This window comes from Piliocolobus tephrosceles, chromosome 16, assembly GCF_002776525.5.
Source record: "Piliocolobus tephrosceles isolate RC106 chromosome 16, ASM277652v3, whole genome shotgun sequence".
NCBI lineage: Eukaryota > Metazoa > Chordata > Mammalia > Primates > Cercopithecidae > Piliocolobus > Piliocolobus tephrosceles.
In genome coordinates this window covers 61,819,792-61,824,189 of record NC_045449.1, presented here as the reverse complement: position 1 = coordinate 61,824,189, position 4,398 = coordinate 61,819,792, and the positions used below count along the sequence as shown (strand labels likewise).

At 50.5% G+C, this 4,398-nt stretch overlaps 1 pseudogene; it reads left to right on the top strand.

Annotated features, from left to right (window-relative positions):
- The first annotated feature begins 284 nt into the window (after nt 1-284).
- LOC111542558 lies at nt 285-3,079 on the top strand (annotated as a pseudogene).
- The last annotated feature ends 1,319 nt before the right edge of the window (nt 3,080-4,398 follow it).

Genomic DNA, 4,398 nt, shown 5'->3' with positions numbered 1-4,398 from the left:
CAGGCCGCTGGAGTCCTGGGACCACCCGGGTCTGCGGTCCAAATCCTTCCTCGCTAAGGGGAGGGGAGAGGAGGGGTGTTCCATAGAGGGTAGGGGGGAAGGAGGGCTTGGGCGGGACTATGACATAAGATTGCCACGGTGACATGGAGCAGATCTGGACCCGAGCCTAATAAAGGTGGCATAAAGATGTCACAAAGACTGGGCTGGGCTTACTCTTATCAGGGGCACGAGCCTCTCCGGGCTGCCAGAATGGCTCACGCTCAGTGCGGGCGCCAGCGCGTGTCATGTCGCGGCTGCATCTCTGGGGCCCACGGCCCCTCCTCACGTGGCAACTATTTTTAGTCCAGGAAGCTCAGCCTCTGGAGTGGGTCAAGGACCCGCTCCAGCTAACCTCTAACCCCTGGGGCCGACTGAGCCCTGGTCTTCCTGCTCATCTGATCTCGCATGGGAATCTCCCCATGCGCTTACTCCCCTGGCAGACACGGAGGGCTTTGATTACCTGGGGTGCTCTGCTTCCTCCCAGATGTGAGCCCTGCCCCAGGAATGGACTGAAAAATTTGGTTCCATTCCTGGACACGGATTCAGCTGGAAAGCTGCCCCCGGGACCAGAGCAGTTCTCAGCTGCACACCAGGATCTAAATGACAAGCTGACTCCGCAAGAAAGGCTCCCAGAGGTGGTTCCAGTGCTGGATGGGGATCAGAACTAGACCCTAGTTCAGCCTCCTCACCTGAAAAGTAAGGTTCCAACTGCAGATCTGGATGGGGCTGCAGGTCATCAGGCAGATGAAATACTTGTTCCGCTAGACAGTAAGGTTTCAAAAACCAACCAAATTTATTGTTTTGCCCAAGAACCTGAAGAAAGATCGAGCTCAGCACTGGGGCCTTGCTAACCAATTATCCAAACCTCAGAGTCAGAAACAAACTTTGCAGGATGAATATTCAAGTATGGATCTACTGTATCCCAGCAGCCTGCCTCCAGAACTCCGGTGAACTCAGATGAGCCTCCAGGGCTGCCTCCAGAGTCCTCTATGAAGAGTCTAGCTCAAACTCCACCGAATCATGAGGTGGCAGTTCAACCTGCAGGTGAGGATCAAGCTCATTATAACTTGCCCAACATTACAGTTAAACCTGCAGATGTGGAGGTTACCGTAACTTCAGAGCCTACCAACGAGACAGAATCTTAGGCCCCAATTCCGCCTTCAGAGGAGGTGGAACCTTCTGCAACCCAACAGGGGTTCCCAACTGTGCCTCCCGTTCTTCCTGTGGAGCTGAACTTTCCCCCGGTGAGCAGGAGCAGCCAGCTCAGCCTTCTCAGTCTTCTAGGGAGGTTGAATCTTCTCAGACCCAGCAGGAGAGCCCAGCTCAGCCTCCAGAAGAGATGGAACCTTTTGCAATCCAAGAGGAGGCCCCAACTGAGCCTCCAGGTCCTCCTATAGCGCCTGAACTTTTCCCCAGTGAGCAGGAGCAGCCAGCTCAGCCTTCTGAGTCTTCTGGGGAGATTGACTGTTCTCCAGCCCAGCAGGACAACCCTCCTATTCCCACTGAGCAGGCTGACTTTTCTCTAGCCCAGCCTGATCTCCCTTTCCCACCTCTGCATTCTCCTGAAAAGATTGAATCTCCAGTCCAGCAAGACGCCACAGCTAAGATTCCAGATCCCCCCAGGGGAGGCAGAACCTTCTCCAGTCCAGCAACAGTTCCCAGCTGAGCCACCAGAGCCCCCAAGGAGGTGGAACCATCTGCAACCCAGCAGGAAGCCTCAGGTCATCCTCAAAAGTCCACTGAAGAGGATACTCCTCCACTGCAGCAGGGGATGCCAGCTCAGCCATCAGAGTCACCTGAGAAGGTGGAACCATCTCCAGTCCTACAGCAGGCCCCAACTCGGTTTTTAGAGCCACCTAAAGAGGTAGAATCCTCTCCAGGTCAGCAGGCAGTCCCTGCTCCATCTTCAGACCCCCCTATGGTGATAGAACCCTCTCTGACCCAGCAGATGGCCCCATCTTTGCCTCCAGAGTTCCCTCAGGAGGTGGAACCATCTCTAACTCAGCACGAGGTTCCACCTCAGATTCCAGAGCCCCCTGAGGAGGCAGAACCTTCTCCAACCCAGCAGGAGGCCACAGTTCAGGCTCCAGAGCCCCCCTAAGGAGGTAGAAACTTCAAGCCAGCAGATGGTCCCAGCTCGGCTTCCAGAGCCACCTAAGGAGGTTGCAGCTCAACCTCCAGCTCATGATGAGGTGACAGTCCCAACACCAGGCCACGATCAAGCTCAGCATTCAACATTGCCCAGTGTCACAGTTCAACCTTTGGACCTGGGACTTACCATCACTCCAGAACCCACTACGGAGGCTGAACATTCTACACCCCTGAAGCAGACTCTAGTTCCTCCAAAGCACCGTAAGGTGACACTTCCACATCCAGACCAGGTTCAGACTCAGCATTCACACCTGACTCAAACCACAGTTCAACCTTTGGACCTGGGGCTTACATCACTCCAGAATCCACAACAGAGGTTGAACCTTCTACAGCCCTGACTACAGCTCCTCCTCCAGAACACCCTGAGGTGACACTTCCGCCTTCCGACAAGGGTCAGGCTCAGCATTCAAACCTGACTCAAGTCACAGTTCAACCTCTGGCCCTGGAGCTTACCATAACTACAGAACTTCCTACAGAGCTTAAATAGTCTCCGACCACGGAGGAGACGTCAACTCAGCCTCCAGACCTGGGGCTTGCCGTCACTCCAGAACCCTCTACAGAGACTGGACATTCCACAGCCCTGGAGAAGACTACAGCTCCTCGTCCAGACCAGGTTCAGACTCTGCATCGAAGCCTGACTGAAGTCACAGGTCCACCTACTGAACTAGAACCTACCCAGGATTCATTGGTGCAGTCTGAAAGTTACACCCAAAATAAGGCTTTAACTGCGTGAGAGGAACAGAAGGCCTCTGCAAGCACCAACATATGTGAGCTCTGTACCTGCGGAGATGAGACGCTGTCATGTATTAATCTCAGCCCAAAGCAGAGGCTCCAACAAGTGCCTGTGCCAGAGCCCAACACCTACAATGGCACCTTCACCATCTTGTAAGAATCACCTTTCCTCAGTTGTCCTCTGTGTCCTGCCTGACATGGCAGCCTTTTCCTGGAGGCCTTCCTGGGCCTTCTTTATCTCCCCAAGCCATAAGGACAACTGACTTCCTGCTTTCGCTTTTGCTTGTCAACTCTCTCTTCTCCTTATTCTCCTTTACTGTTAGGCCCCTTCTCCAGTCTTTTACTTTTACTCCAGTCTTTTACTCATTTTCTCATCCATTTTTATTTAGCCCCATCACATCATTGCTTAACCACTGCTCTCCTCCCATATTCGCTTCGCCCTCTTTACAGCAGCCTGTCCCTGTCCCGATCTCAGTGATGAGGCTCTAAGTGGTTAAGAGTTGATTCCGGAGCCAGGCTGCCTGGGTTTGAACCCAGGGCTGTTTATTAGCTTGGTGACCCAGAGCAAGTTATTCCGCTCTGTGACTCAATTTCCTCACCTTTCAACTGGGGGTTAGGCTAGTTCCCATTTCATAGGATTGCTGTGAAATTTAGGTGAGTGAATATATGAAACACTTCATCAGTGCCTAGCATATGTAGGAGTGTTGGCTGTTAACATGATTACTCAGTCCTTTAGTTATGTCCACAACTCATCTTTGTCCCTGGCTTTCTATGTGCAGCACTCGTTTTGTGTCAAACCCAGGGCCAAGTACGCTACTGTCTCCAGAACATGAAAATGATAGGAGGGAAGAAAGAGAATAGGCATAAAAATGGAGGTATATATAATTAATTACTAAAAGATAACGCAGACCATCAGTGCTATAATTTATCAGAATCAGTGATTCTTGAGGTGTGGAGATCAGGGAAAGCTACATGGATAAGCTAAAACTTTACTTGAGTCTTAAAGAGTAGCTATAATTTGTTAAATAGAAAAAAAAAATGGGAGTACAATCTAGGCAAAGGCATGGCTACAGCTATGGTTGGAATTTAGTAGACCAATCTGGCTGCAAAGAATTAGGTGAGGGAGCAGTGAAGATATGATTATGTAAAACCTTGACTATCAGCTATAGGAGTTTGGAAGTTACACGGTGAGGTATGGAAAGCCATTGAAAGTTTCCAAGCAAGAGAGATGAATGATTAAAACAAGAGGATTATTTTATTTCATTTTGTTTTTTGCTTTATGTTCAAGTGTGGACATGCAAAGGTTTATTTTAGAATCCATATGTAGAGTGCCCAACAGGAAAAGCTTATTTCAGGGAGACAAAATAGAAAGGTCTCGCAAAACGTAGGAGTAAAATGTGAACGGGCCAGATCAGATCGGTTGTAATAAAAGTGGAAAGAAAAAGCCTAGGATGTTTCAACAGAGGGCAAAGCTTT